Raw genomic sequence first — 16,180 nt, 5'->3', positions numbered from 1 at the left:
ATGGCATTCACTGCTTCGCTCTTGCAGCAAAATTGAGTGTTTTCACAAATGAAACCGTTTCACACCATCACATGATGCACTTGAATGGTTCTTTATCTTTCGCAGTTGGTATGCTAGTGACAAATTATTCTCAGGGCTACAGAAATCTATTTGGATAGGCAGATTATGAGTTGTGAAGGAGCTAATGTTCTCGATCAATGACACAGAAAACACATTAAGGATGCTTCACATTTATTTTTTATTTTTTTTTTATTTATTTTACCCTCAGGGTCAACAGACATTACAGAGGGGAGTGGTAAAAATAATAACGAACAAGTTTGTAAGTACAAAGAGGCAAAACAATGTTCCTGATTAAACAACAGATTATGATAGGCAAAAAAATACAAAAATATCAAATATCAAAATGGCAAAGAGGAAAATAGAAAATAGAAGGATACATTCTGGTAAAAAAATAAGAGGAATGTTTCTCAATATACAACAATCGTTCTCACAATTCAATACAGCAGGTGACAATACAACAGGTGACAGTGTAATGTTCTTATTTATAGAGATACAAATATGGCATATGAGATGAAAACAACTACAAGGTATTAAAAGAATTGGCTAATACAGTCACAAATGTGTCATGATCTGAAATTGTTACAAGCGATGCGGGAAGGCAATTCCAATCATATTGTCGTCGCCTCCACGGTCATGCATGAATAATTTGGCCCCAATGGTATGCACAGTAAAATGGATCGACGTGACAATTTCCACCGCAATAAACATGATAGACTAAATAAATGGAAACCAGAAAAGAGAAGCAAGTGCTTCAAGGAAATGGAAGAGTAGACGCTCTGTTATGTGCAGCGTCTTGAAGTGGGAACCCACATGATCTAGTACGTAGAAAGTGTCATCCATTAAACAATAGAGACCTACTAAACGATGCGGTTGAAACAATAAAAAAACTGACAGCATTATCTTAACTATTTCTCAGGTCAGCCTGCTTCAATAACTTTTGCGACCCCATTCATTACAGGCCCACAATTTCTACTCTTGACATGTCAATGTTTGATGACGCCCTAAAGGGGAAAGTACAGTTTAACCTTCCTTGTATATATCATTGCACCTCTTTTCCTGCCAGAGCATGGGCTTGTGAATTAGAGAGGGTAGAAAGACTGCTAGCTTAGCTAGCAATGGGTACACTTTAGGTGAACCAGCTGGAAAAATATTTTTAGTGCCACACACCTTTGGTTCTCTTCAGTGAAAAATGTTGTTTCAAACCGTTCACCTCTATAAAGCAGCAACGTTCACACAATCAGTGCACCAGTCAATTAGTTTTCAAATATTAAGGTACAATAGTGGTTTACGTAGTAATATACATCCACTACAACATCGCAGTGTCTCTAAATCCAAAATTATAGCTTGGGAATTTTTAGACAGTGATAAAGTGAGAAGGCAGGTGTCTTTAGGCTGGCATGTACTGCTTTTTCTGGACCTTTTTTTTTACACAGCTAAGGTGAATGGCTTTCCCTTCAACATATCTGATTAGTCTAGATGCCCTTGCTGAACTAGACAAACTATGCATGCGTGGTTAGTAGACACAGTGCTACGTTTGGATGTTACTTTCGATGCTGCACTCTCATCCTCTTCCTGTCAAAATAAAGTTGAACTAAGGAGATGTCATTGCTTCGTCGTGCATCAACATTTTTCCTCTCCTTTTTACTACCTCGTACGTATGTATATATATATATATATATATATATATATATATATATATATATATATATATATATCAGGGCTAGAAGGTTTCAGTTTACAAGTTCCAGCAGCAAGAACGTCTCTGGACAGCGACCGCCATTCAAATAAGGTATGATAAACTTTTTGCAAAATATAAGGAACTGTGGTACTCCAGTCGCACAAAATCCTAGTTGCTGTATGCTACCCATCTTGAAAGTACACAAAAAAAGGAAACATGAGACCCACTGATTGATTCAGGTTTGAACATATGTACTCCGACACCAGCACTTTATATATAAATTTCTGGACCACTTAAATACGAACGAGTTAGCGTTAACTCAAAAGCGATCTTTCACTCTAGTTTCCGCCAGGACGGTTAATGCAAGTGTGAATTTTCACGAGCATATTTTGAGCCATAAAAACCTCGAGGACACGTGAGCCTTGCCTTCTAGAGTAGAACGCGATAGCGCAATCGGTCCCCGTTCGCATCGCCTTCTGAATCGCTAGCCTTGCTTTGCTCTTCGGTGGACACTTTATAAATAATAATAATAGTATTATTAATAATCAATCAATCAAACGTTTATTTAACGTGCCCACGAACAATCGTAAGGTCTTCGTACTGGCACACGAAAAAAACAAAAAGACAAGAAAAAACAAAGGCCAACATTCATAATGAAATATCAGGGATAAAAAAAGCCGGCAGATCCCACGCAATGTGGGAATCGAAGTAATGCGAAGCAGCCAGCAAAGAGCTGCATATATCGTCTTGTTTGTCATTGAGGCAAAATAAGTCATTCATGCTGTGCCATCTATATATAGTTCAGTATATATCGCACTTTTGTCAGGAATGCATGCATGTACAATCGGGTATATGCCATGCTAATGAAATGTGCATTCTGGTACATATATACGATTCCTGATCTGCTATTTATATTCGACACGCACGCAGGTCATGTCACATTGACTTTGGTATATATCCAGCTAACAAAACGGCCGCGAGCGCACCATGAGCGTGCCGTATAAATCATGCCCTACATGACATGCGCGTTATGATTGGCATGTTAAGTCCTGTCATTTATGGTCGCCAGACAGTCACGTCGCGCAATACCAATTTTGTTGTATATCAACCTAGTGAAATGGCCGCCAGCGCACCATGACTGTGGCACGTAAGTCATGCTGTACATGACATGTGTGTCGCGATTTTCATATAAACTGTTATTTATGTTTGTCACACAGTCATGTCGCGCAATACCAATTTCGGTGTATATCAACCTAGCGAAACGTCCGCCAGCGCACCCTGAGCGTGGCACGTAAATCATGCTGCACATGACACGTGTGTCATGATTTTCATAATAACTCATATTATTTATGTTCATCACACTGTCACATCATGCAATACTAATTTTGGTGTATATCAATCCATCCAAACGGCCGCCAGCGCACCCTGAGCGTGGCACGTAAGTCATGCTGTACATGACGTGTCTGTCATGATTTTCATGTTAATTTCTGTTTTTATGTTCGTCACACAGTCATGTCGCGCAATACCAATTTTGGTGTATATCAAGCTAGCGAAACGTCCGCCAGCGCACCATGAGCGTGGAATGTAAGTCATGCTGTACATGACATGTGTGTCGCGATTTTCATATTAACTCCTGTTATTTATGTTCGTCACACAGTCATGTCGCGCAATACCAATTTAGGTGTATATCAAGCTAGCGAAACGTCCGCCAGCGCATCATGAGCGTGGCACGTAAGTCATAATATACATGACATGTGTGTCATGACTTTCATATTAACTCTTGTCATTTATGTTCGTCACACAGTCATGTCACGCAATACCAATTTTAACGTATATCAAGCTAGCGAAACGGCCGCCAGCACACCATGAGCGTTGTACGTAATTCATGGTATAGATGACATGCGTGTCGTGATTTTCACATTAACTCCTGTTATTTATGTTCGTCACACAGTTATGTCGCGCAATACCAGTTTTGATGTATATCAAGACAGCGAAATGTCCGCCAGCGCACCATGAGCGTGGCACGTAAGTCATGCTGTGCATGACATGCGTGTCATGATTTTCATATAATCTCCCGTTACATATGTTCGCCATACACTCTGGTCAAGCCATACCAATTTTGGTATATATCAAGCTAAGGAAACGACCGCAAGAGCACCAAGACTGTGGCATGTAAATCATGCTGTACATGACATGCATATCATGATTTTCATGTTATTACCAGTCATTTATGTTCGTCATACAGTCATGTTATGCGATACCAATTTGGTATACATCCCATGAACAAAACGGCCAGGAGAGCACAAAGTCGTAGGCGGCTAGATAGATAGATAGACAGATAGATAGATACGCTCAAAGTCGTAGACGTTCGCTAAGAAATGCTTCGCATTTAAAAATGTTATAAAATTGCACATATACAACTATGCGCAGGTAGAAAAAAAGTCAACAGTGTACGAGGCTATGTAAGTACAGTGCAAAGCTCGGAGTAGAACAACGGCTGGGAGCTGTGAAAAACACCGAGCTCTAAAAAGTAAGCATCGTAAAGACGTTGTATCCTGCCAATGGTCGAATGTTCACAGAGGCAGGCAGTTACATGAAAAGGTCTATTCTCTCCGGTCAGCTCACGTCGAATTCGGAAATTAAGACAGTTGAACAGTACAGGGCAGGATATGATGCCATGCACAAGCTTGTGAAGAAATAACAGATCAGCGCGATTTCGTCGGCAGCAAAGTGGTGGCAATGATAATCCAGCAACGTTAGAACGAGATCCAGATTCATTTCTAGCGAAACGATGGTTGTAAATGCTTAGGAATTTTTTCTGGACTCGCTCAATGGCGTTGCTGCTGGAATTAGGAATGCCATTCCCGATCACAGATGCATACACAAGTTGAGGAAGACATAGCGCGGTGTACAATTTTCGGAAGGGTATAAGAGAACGGAATTCTCTAGACATTCTGCAAACACAGCCTAGGGTGCGAAGACCCCGCAAAGCAATACGCTTAGCGTGGGCAGAAAAGTGTAAAGTGCTATCAAAAAGAACACCTAGATCATTGATCTCACATACCTTACACAACGACACAGAATTGACAGAATATAAAAATGGCACACTAGGTGTTTTCTGAGTGAAACTCATTACCTTGGTTTTTGAAATGTTTAGGGAGAGGTTATTGCTCCTGCACCATTCAGAAAAAAGAACACAAATCAGATTGCAGCAAGCGGCAATCGATAACTGAATGAATTTCCTTAAATAGCTTTAGGTCATCGGTATACAAAAGGAAAGAAGAATTTCGAATGAAAGAAGAAACATCAGTAACATAAATTAAAAAGAGGAGTGGGCCCAGTACCGGCTTGAGGAGTCCCACTAGTAGCTTTCTACAAAGAGGACATTTCGCCATTAACGGCAATATAACATGATCTATCAAGCAGATAGCTATGGAGGAGATTTACAATTGAAGAATCAACATCAAAGTGTGCACGTTTATCCAAAAGCAGCGAATGGCTGACAACGTCAAAAGCTTTGCTAAGGTCACAGTAAATATACGAGAAAGGGCATCTGCGGCGGTGTTGTCAGCTACTTTCACGTGGCGGATATCAGACGTGAACTCCGATATATAAGCAAGATGGCAGAGTTCACGGGGCACGTACTGTTACGACCGGGTATTTGCATCCATCCCGCCGCTGCCACCAGTTGTTACGACCGAGTATTCGGCTCCATCCCACCGCTGCAACCAGTTGTTACGCAGTTGTTACGAGCGGGTATATGGCTCCATCCCACCGCTGTCGACCAGTTGTTACGAGCGGGGACGTTGGCCGACGCGGACTCGTGGGGTAGCGTGGAGCTGAGCGGCGGGAGACGTACCGCAGGCCCAGGGATGTCCAGAACAGCAAGAAGCCGAGGCAGAGAGACCGACGTTGAGGAAACTTAACAGAGGTTTATTTACAACATCATAGAGGACAGGATCGTCAGAACGACATCTAGTCCGATCGATCCGTGCCGAGCAGACGCTCTGCTGCTCCTTAAATACGATTCAATACAAAGACAGGGAAAGTCCTTATGCGGCAAATGTCCAATCACAAACGTGCATGCCTTTGAAGCTGCACAACTATAGCTCCTTATGCGGCAAATGTCCAATCACAAACGTGCATGCCTTTGGAGCTGCACAACTATAGCTCCTTATGCGGCAAATGTCCAATCACAAACGTGCATGCCTTTGGAGCTGCATAACTATAGCTCCTTATGCGGCAAATGTCCAATCACAAACGTGCATGCCTTTGGAGGGTCCGTATCTTCGGCACATAGGTCACCGCCCCCAGGATGGCACTCCAGAGACCACTGTCCTCTCACTCTTCACGTCCGACCAGTTCGGAAGGGGGGGGGAGACAATGCCACCTCGGGGAACTGGTAATCCTTTTACGAACAAAGGCACCAGCCTTAGCCAAAAGCACACTCGATGCAAATACGCGACCTACGGAGGGGTCCCGCGTGTAGCAGCCAGCTCCCCACCGAAGCGCTCAGTTCAGGGAAAGACAGCAGGTGTAGGTGTCTAATCCGTTCTCCGAACTGGGGGGGGGGGGGAGTCCAAGAAGCAGGAAAACTCGTTTGGAGACAGCTGGCCCAGGACCCTCGCATTTGCTTTGTAACAGCTTCCCCGGCGGCAGGCCGAGACCTCGATGTACAAAGGTCAATCACCTTTGTGGGGAGAGGTCGATGAAGACAATGCTGATGTGCTGAAGCCGTACACACCGCGATGCTGCTCTGCTACATTCCTCCGCCACCTCCGGTGATCTCGAACATCTGGTAGCGTCGTCCAAGTTCGGAGAAAAGCTTCTCGCTCTGCTGGCCAACATTCCTTCTCGAAAGACAGCACCTGTGTCAACCACGCGAGAACCCAACCGCCAAGCAGGCGAGCGCCCGTACTCTCTCCCTGAGACCCACCAGGCTTTTACTCCAAACAAAATGACCTGTTCTCAATTACAATAGCAGCAGCAATTCCAACAACCAAACCTGAAATAGGCTGCTCAAATTCACAAACACATGTCGTGATGAAGCACGACCACAACAACAACAACAAAAAAGCAATTGTAAACCTGTCACAAAAAAAATGAACCTAAATACACAAGCCAGAGTACCCGACGCCATCAAGTTCCCTGAATCGCACACAACCCTAGCCTTCGGCTAAAACCCTTTTACTCATTGCACTTGGCAAATGAGTACTACATTAAGAAAACAAAACGCTGCAAACTAAATACGAAATAAAACTGAAAATCAAACTCACGCGCTTAACACAAAACAAGGAGAAACTAAAATTACACTGACGCGCATACTAACACGTAACGAAAAACAAATCAGTAGTACGTTAAACAGAGGCTTTTAACATTCCGCCTTCATCTCTGTAAACCACTACGAACAGCTCTCCTCTACTCGAGCGCTAAAAGCTATGTTTCCAGCTGTCGAAACAAAACTACTTAAAACGGAGGCTTTCAACTCAGCCTACATCTCCGTAAAACAATTTACAGCTCTTTACACTATAGCGTTAACGGTCATGAAAAGAAACATTAACAAAACAAACAAATAACCAAACAAACATCTCAAAGTCTGCTACAATGAGGAGGAAAGTGACAAATTACAAAATTTCACTCCTCAATTCGTTAGTACACATTAACACACTAGCGGTTATCCCAGGGTGTCTCCAAACGCACCCTTTTAGACGAACTCTGGGGAGACGCGCATGCCACAGGTTTCGAGGGGTCCGGTCTCGACAAATGAACAAAGAACAAACCTGTCCGACGCGCTCAGTAGCGGCGACTTTTGACCCGCGGCCTCTCGATTCTGACAAAGGGCATCGCTTGCCCATTGTGCCCCTCCGGGTTAAGCCGTCAGCTTTTAACCACGGTGAGGGACAGCCTTTGTCACGATTCCGGCGTACGCGACATTTCCCTGCGCTCCTGCCTCGACTAGGTCGTGAAAAGGATGAGATCAGGTGGTGACTTTGGCGTCTGAATTTCACTGAAATTCGTTTTTTCGCGACGCGCCTCACGTCCGATCTAGATTTCCGCGGGACTCTCAACTTGGAACTTGTCCTAGCACGCCTTTTCGGGATTTCAGGCCTAGCCTTTATCTTGGCGTCTCGAAGAATGCGGTCGTCGCGTTTGGCTAGCGCCTTAGCACGCTTACCGCCACTGGTCTCTTTTGCGTTCGCCTTTTGTTTGCGTCGGCGCCTTTTTCTTACTGAACGGCTCGCAGCGCTCATAGTCTCGGCACTAGTACTCTCAAGTGCGCTGCCTTCAACATTCGCTGCCAACACTTTAGGCGGCTGAACTGACTTGTCCTCTGGGCCGTTACTAGGTATATCTGAGTCTGACCCAACGGTAGTCCCGACACTCTCTAAGTCAGCCAGCTCTCCCTGAGATGTCTCTTCAGCTTCGGGCGTTCTATCGCTTTCGTGGATAGCCCCTTTTCTCTGGCCTTCGAAGTCGGCCTCCTGCTCTTCGCGCCTTTGACACTCTTCAATCTGACGCGCTTTGCGTAGCGCCTCTGTCTCTCGCGCCACACGAAGTGCTTCTTGTTTTCGCGCTTCCTCATCTAGCGCTTTTCGACGCACTTCATCCTCACGCGGCCTGCGGAGCGCCTCAGCCTCTTGCGCCACGCGAAGTGCTTCTTCCTCTTTCGTCTTGCGAAACGCCTCGTCCTCACCTGCTTTGAGACGGGCCTCAATTTCTAGCACCTTGCTACGCGCTTCTTTCTCATGCGCCTTGCGTAGCACCTCAGTCTCTCGCGCCACACGAAGTGCTTCTTGTTCTCGCGCTTCCACATCTAGCGCTTTTCGACGCGATTCATCCTCTAGTGCCCTGGCGTCCTCAAGCGCCTTACTACGGGCTTCGGCCTCTAACGCCTGGCGACAGTTCTCAGCTTCAAGCGCTCTACAGCGCGCGTCCTCCTCAAGCGCTTCAGCGCTGACTTTGTTGCCCCGACTTTCGCAGTCAGCAGGACCTGAAACACCCAAGTGGCGCAACAAGGCATCTTTGGCCTTATCAAAGTCTTGCGCTTCCTCCGTGGATAAGCGCTCCAAAACGCTTGCAATTTCGCGCGGTAGCAACGTGACAAGCCTCTCCAACCAAAGGTCTCGGCTAACACCAACATCTTCGCAGACCTTTTCAAACTTAACGAGAAAAGACACAATGTCCTCGTCTATCTCGAAAATCCTGAGTTGACGCTGTGCCAGTTGCCACTTAATCGCCTGAATTTCATGATCAAGCTCCTTCATCTGGCGAGCACGTTCTCGCACCCGAGCCTGCCTCTCTTCGCGCCTAAGCCTCTCATTTCTTTCTTCCTCAATTAGCTCTAGACACTCTGAGAGCTCGTCGTCGTCTGCCTCAAGGTTCTCAATAGCCTCGATAATCTCTGGCTTTCTCATTTGTTCTCGAACATCCAAACCCAAACTTTTAGCTAACTCTAGCAAAAGCGGTTTTTCAGTGCCTTCAGATTCATGGTTGCTGCAAGTGCTGCTAACTTCACTACTACTAAGACGCTACGTTCCCATGCACAGGTCAACGTAGAGTAGTTACCCAAAATTACCACCTTTCGAGACAAAGCCTGGTAAAATCTCAGTGAAGAAAAGTCAAGCACTCACCACACCCTGCAGCCATGATCTCGGCGGAGACGATCCCGATGCTGGCACGAGCTTGTTGAGACTTGTCGTGAGCAGAATCCCGTCGCTGCCATCCAGTTGTTACGGGTGGTATTCGGCTCCATCCCACCGCTGCCACCAGTTGTTACGACCGGGTATTTGCATCCATCCCACCGCTGCCACCAGTTGTTACGAGCGGGGACGTTGGCCGACGCGGACTCGTGGGGTAGCGTGGAGCTGAGCGGCGGGAGACGTACCGCAGGCCCAGGGATGTCCAGAACAGCAGGAAGCCGAGGCAGAGAGACCGACGTTGAGGAAACTTAACAGAGGTTTATTTACAACATCATAGAGGACAGGATCGTCAGAACGACATCTAGTCCGATCGATCCGTGCCGAGCAGACGCTCTGCTGCTCCTTAAATACGCTTCAATACAAAGACAGGGAAACTCCTTATGCGGCAAATGTCCAATCACAAACGTGCATGCCTTTGAAGCTGCACAACTATAGCTCCTTATGCGGCAAATGTCCAATCACAAACGTGCATGCCTTTGGAGCTGCACAACTATAGCTCCTTATGCGGCAAATGTCCAATCACAAACGTGCATGCCTTTGGAGCTGCATAACTATAGCTCCTTATGCGGCAAATGTCCAATCACAAACGTGCATGCCTTTGGAGGGTCCGTCTCTTCGGCACATAGGTCACCGCCCCCAGGATGGCACTCCAGAGACCACTGTCCTCTCACTCTTCACGTCCGACCAGTTCGGAAGGGGGGGGGGGAGACAATGCCACCTCGGGGAACTGGTAATCCTTTTACGAACAAAGGCACCAGCCTTAGCCAAAAGCACACTCGATGCAAATACGCGACCCACGGAGGGGTCCCGCGTGTAGCAGCCAGCTCCCCACCGAAGCGCTCAGTTCAGGGAAAGACAGCAGGTGTAGGTGTCTAATCCGTTCTCCGAACTGGGGGGGGGGAGTCCAAGAAGCAGGAAAACTCGTTTGGAGACAGCTGGCCCAGGACCCTCGCATTTGCTTTCTAACAGTACTTGGATAAGTTAGTGCGGAAAACATACGGTCAGTCAGCACATAAAACGAACATCCTTCCAGAAAATGCAGAAAGTGCTGTATCGCAGCGTAGATGGCTAGTAATTCCCGGCCGAAGACGCTGTAGCGGGTCTCAGCAAGAAGTAGCTTCCGAGAGTAAAACGACAAGGGTCTCCACTCGGAGTTAATGCACTGCTGTAAGACAGCTCCGATGGCCACGCTAGATGCGTCCACCAGCAACCGAGTAGGGGCGTTGCGGCGCGGATGAATAAAAAGCACGGCGTTAGCGACCGCTTGATTGGCAGCAGTAAAGGCGGCCTGGGCTTCTGACGACCAAGGAATGGCGGAGGACGGGCCGGCGGTTGACCGAAGGAGGTCCGTGAGCGGACGTAGCAGTTCGGCACAGTGTGGTCTCAAGCGCCTGGACAAATTCACAAGCCCCAGGATTTGGCGTAATTGGCGCAGTGTTTTAGGCTGAGGATAATCCTGGATTGCTTTAACGTGGGACCGGAGAGGGCGGATTCCTTTGGATATGTGATGGCCCAAGAACTCGAGCTGAGATGCGCCAAAAGTACACTTCGAGGCGTTCACAACGAGGCCGTAGTGCTGTAGACGTTGGAACAGAACGCGAAGATGGTGCTGATGATCTTCAGGCGAGCGGCTGGCGATGAGGCCGCTTGGGACCTCGGAAATGAACCGCTGGAGAGGTTTGAGCCGAATTTCGGAGTCCGAAAGGCATCCGCACGTACTCAAAGAACCCGAAGGGCGTCGTGATGGCGGTCTTAGGTATGTCGGCGGGCTCGGCAGGAATCTGGTGGTACGCCTTGACAAGGTCCACTTTGCTGAAAATTGAGCAGCCGTCGAGGCGCGATGTAAAATCCTGGATGTGAGGTAGGGGATAGCTGTCGTGGACAGTCTTGGCGTTCAACGCTCGATAGTCCCTACAAGGACGCCAGTCACCAATATCACGCTTTGGCACCAAATGCAGCGGGGAAGCCCAAGCGCTTGACGACGGACATATAATGCCGAGCTGCAGCATGTGGTCAAACTGCCGTTTAGCAATAGCTAGGCGGGCTCCAAACAGGCTGCCTGGTCCAGCGGCTGCCGGTGGGCCCCGGGTGCCGATGTGGTGTGGCACCGTATGCTTAGGCGGCTGAGTGAGGTTGCACCGTTTTGTTAACTCGGGGAAACTCGCCAAGATTTTTTCGAATGGTTAGGAAGGTGTCAGCATTCGGATGGCCATTGGAGCGATGCCGGACAGGACTCCCGAGATGGACAGACTAGTCTTGCCGTCTATGAGGCGGCGCCGCCAGGCGCTGACGTCCAAATCGAAGTATGAGAGGAAGTCCGAGCCGATGATCGGTTGAACCACGCCTGTGATGACGAAAACCCACCGGAAAATGCAGCGAAGGCCGAAGTTGATGGTGAGAGATCCGAGTCCGTACGTCGTTATAGACGAGGCGTTGGCAGCACGAAGCACTTGCCCCTGTGACTTCGAACGATCAGCCATAGTCTGGGGCACAACGCTAATTTCCGCGCCCGTATCTATAAGGAACCTGGCGCCCGATAGCTGGTCTGTGACCATGAAATGGTGGCTGGAACGAGAAGTGAGATCACACGCCACCATCAGTGATCCCGGCAGGCATTTCCCTGCCACGAACATGGAGGTGTAGACTTCGTGGCTCGGTGTCTGATACGCCGGGGGTACCAGCAGATAGGTGGAGGGCTGGGACTCCAAGCATCTCGTGGGCGTGGAAGAGCTCGGCGACTGGAACGAGGCGAACGAGTCTGCTGCAGGGGGCTCCGGAGTGCGGCAATGGAGGCGGCGAGTTCGTGGATGCGGGCCTCAAGGCGCGAAATCGCTGTGTCTGCTGGTGGTAAGACAGCGTTCACAGATGTGGAGGTCGCTTCATGAACCTGATCGGCGAGCTCCGCCAGGCGGTCGGGGTTGACGTCGCCGGCCGCCGCGAGGACGAGGCGGATGGGCTGAGAAAGGCGTTGGAGGAAGAGCTCGCGAAGCAACGCTGAGTGGGCAGCGACGTCGTGTTCCCCAAGAGGCTGTCGCATTCGGCGCAGTAGTTGGGATGGGCGTCTGTCTACAAGGTCCGCCTCTGCAAGGAGCTGCTGTAGGCGGACGCGTTCCGAAGGCATGAATCGCTCCAGCACCTTGGTTTTAAGGTGCTGATATGGTGTAGTATCCGAAGGGTGGGAGAGGACGTCGGCGAGCTCGCTGGCAACATCAGGAGGAAGGAATGAGGCTACGTGGTAGTAGCGTGTCGTTTCCGACGCAATGCGGTACAGGGAGAATTGCGCCTCGACCTGGTGCAACCAAACTTGCGGGTCCTGTGGCCAGAAACATGGGAGACGCAGTTGCACGGCCGAGAGGTCCTGCAGACGTGAGGCTTGTTCAGTTGAGGGTGCATTCGAGTCAGTCATTGTCTTCGTACAAGGTCACCACTTGTGGGCTTATGCCACAGGAGCGAAGGAAAGACGCCCGAATGATAATCGATGCCAGCAAGGTTGGTTGGTTGGTTGGTTCTTCAGTACTTTGGCGCAACCCACTCCGGGGGATAGGCCATGAAGCGGACGGTGCCAGCAAGGAACGTGAGCCGTGGCTTCACGTGCCACAGCCTAGCGCCTTCTTTATTTTCTTCTCTCCCCATCGCGCGCTCTCCTGTTTGCGCGTTGCCCAAACGAGGGCGCTACAGGGTCTTTTCGCAGTCGCCGTTACCTTTCCAGTTCCCTAGTATTCTCTCGTTGTACGTACTTGGGGTACTCGGTTCGCTGCCGTCTCCTCACGGCTATTTTTTGGGCTAGCTGTTGCCTTCTTCAATTTGAATGGACCTATAGTGAGTAGTGGGACTCACCGAATTTCTGTGCCACATAACCATTTCATCACAGCCGTTTCGTGGGCTAATTGTTGTCTTCTTCTTTCTCAGTGGACCAGTGGTGAGTACTGGCACATGCCCGTTTACCATGATAATTGTTTTCTGGATCCACTGAAAAGAAAAAAATTGCTAAAACAACATCATCATGTTTGTTATGCATGATTACACTGTATGCAGGAGGCAGGTTGGATGCATGGTTTTTTTTGTCCCTATTACAATGTATATCTAGGCTGAAAGCAGGTTGCGGTGTCTAAAAGAGCGTATCAACGCAGAAGTGTGCAGAAACACTCTCTCATTGTGTGCAGAAAAATTTTAATAAGAAGCACGCAACCTCAAAGCAGTATCGCTTCGTTCTCTCTTTGAAAACACATGTAGCTGTACCAAAGATGTAAGAGTTCGTACGCCGCACGACAAATTGAAGCAATTACCCAGTACCAGAGTGTGTTAGCTGCTACCCGTTGGTGGTGAGATATTTGTCGTGAGCATAACTTGCTTTAGCCACACAATGATGTAAGCTTTCCGTAGGAATATATTGTAAATTTCAAGCTAGCAGTTCATTTTATTTCGATAGCAATAAAATAGACAGTCTCGACAAGTTTTTCCCGTCGCCATTGCCGTCGCCGTCATGTCCTTCCGGTAAGAAGTCGAAATTTGTAAGATCTCCCCACGCATTGCACGTCCTACCGCGGGTAAAAGCGCGCGAGCGGGGGCGACGAACGCGGCCGAAGCAGAGTTCAAACGAGCCGGCTCATTTCCGTCGCTCGGAGGGTGCATACAATAACATCATCCCACTCGGGAGGCCTGTCGTCGAAGCAGACAGAAAACGCCCCACCGTCTTTAACGAGCCTTAAAAGACGCGAAGACGGGAGGGGGGGGGGGGGAGTGTCGCGTGAGGAGCAACTTTGAATTTAGAATCTAAGGGCGCGGTCGCGATCGCTGACGCGCGCGCTACCTCGAAAGCCATCACAGCGGGCGGCTCGTATAGGCCTAGTGCGCTGCAGTTTTGACTGAAAAAGTTTCGCCGTCCGCGGCGCTGCGCGCTACTAATCAGTCGCAGCTTAGAGCGGGTGCGTACGGGGGGAACCATAGCAGCTCGAAAGGACGAAGCTAATTCGCGGTCAAACAGGAGTGTAACTATGCTATTGCTGCATGCATGGCTGTAAGCTGCCAAAAATAAAATTACATGGATTTATATGGAAGGCTCATGAGAACGAGTGATGACAGCGTCGGATGAGGACGGTGTGGCGTGCGAGATAAACAGACGTTCATTTTCGTAATGCTTTCCTTGCTATTACTGCGCATATTTGCTCGTCGTGGTTATAAACTCTGCCTTCTTTTAGCCCCGATGGAGGTCTTCGGCAGCTTGTGAAGCACCGAACCCACATATGCAGTGCCCACTTCTTGGGCGATGATGAGAGAAGCTCGAAAACCCTGCACTCTGCCTGTATGTTCCGACCTTTTTGCCTGCGTGCTATGGGAAAGGCTATGGAAAGGCTATGGGAAAGAAGGGGACGCGGGTGATGGCTGATTATAATAGCTAGAACCCCGGCTGAATATCGAGATTGGATGCAAAAAGAAAAGGAACATCTTCCCGCAATAAATGGGGCAAAAAGCACGAGCCGAGCGAGCCAAGCGTTTTCGATCCTACTTAATGGAGGCGCATCTCTTTCTTCACAATGCTTTTAATTTAATCTAAAGAATACAAGACCTTGATAAAACTTTGATAACCTGACAACGGACGCCCTAGTCGACGCTCTTCATCTGAGCAACACACTTGCAACTGACTTGGAAGGGCCCCTTTGCAGACACAGTTTCCTCCCTAACACCGTAAACATGATCATCGGCGTAAAGATCGCTGCCGCGAAGAAGCCTGCTTTTATTTGAATAACTTTCTGCGTATTAAGTTCCGCAAAATCCACACAATCACTCGCGCTGCTCGTCCCGCATTGCAATCGCTCTGCTCCCACAGAGCGGCGTTCGCAGCATGCCACGACGGGATCACGCGCGCGGCCGCTACTCGCGGCGCTGACTGTCCTAGCGCCGCAGCACCACCATACCAGCTGTGGAGGCCTACACCCTTCTACGTGCTGGGCTCTCAATGAAAAGTGGCCATACGGAGAATATCTCTCCCTGGAGCGGCCGTATTCTCTTACAACAGCGTTTTGTAGTTACGCGAGATCGGATACAAAACAGCTAGCTGCCAACCTTACTTCGTGTAACACTACAATTTCTTGCTAACGCATTCATTGCTTCGCCCTAGTGGTGAAACTGTGACTTTTTCAAACTCGAATACTAAAATAAAATGCAAATCGCAGATTTCATGGCCTTCGGTGATTACAACTTCACGTCATACCTTTTATGGCAATTTTTACCAGCGGAGCTCTTTGTACTCGGAGGAATTGCTTTAGTCGCGAACAAAATTATCATCATCATGAACCGATACGCGCTGTCTTCGTCCTCTTCTTCATTTGCTTCACTCCCAGAACACGTTCCCCGATTTGTCCGGCGTGGGATGCAATAACTCTGATGCGCGAAAGAACGCGTGCAGAGAGAGAGAGAGAAAGAAAGAGAGAAAAATGTCACAGTTTCGCCGCAACGGCGAAGCAGTGAATGCGATAGCAATAAATTGTAATGTAACGCGAAGAACGGAAAGCAACTATTAATTGCGAGTGTGTCGCTCGAGCCCAAAGGACGCACGAAAAGAACGCACACAGGACGAGCACGAACTATCATGCGTCACAGCTCGACACTTGAAGTGCACTGCTGATACATAAAGCTGGATGCACGAAGCGCACGAACACACAGGACGAGCGCGAACTGTCACAGCAGGGCACTTCGCTCGCTGCAGCGGCCGCGTTTGCGGCCGCTGCAGCGAGCCGCGTTT

The 16,180-nt window shown here is 48.5% G+C and overlaps 1 protein-coding gene across 2 annotated transcripts in view; it reads left to right on the top strand.

Moving 5' to 3' along the window:
- The first annotated feature begins 1,735 nt into the window (after positions 1 to 1,735).
- The window catches only part of LOC125756354 (actinia tenebrosa protease inhibitors-like), a 99,766-nt gene continuing 85,321 nt past the window's right edge, over positions 1,736 to 16,180 (top strand). For both annotated transcript variants that reach the window (XM_049410979.1, XM_049410978.1), the window contains exon 1: positions 1,736 to 1,849. The gene's annotated coding sequence lies outside the window, so the exon portion shown is untranslated. The remainder of the gene's footprint in view (positions 1,850 to 16,180) is intronic.

This window comes from Rhipicephalus sanguineus, chromosome 11 (genome assembly GCF_013339695.2).
Source record: "Rhipicephalus sanguineus isolate Rsan-2018 chromosome 11, BIME_Rsan_1.4, whole genome shotgun sequence".
Taxonomy (NCBI): Eukaryota; Metazoa; Arthropoda; class Arachnida; order Ixodida; family Ixodidae; genus Rhipicephalus; species Rhipicephalus sanguineus.
This window is presented reverse-complemented; position numbering and strand designations above follow the sequence as displayed.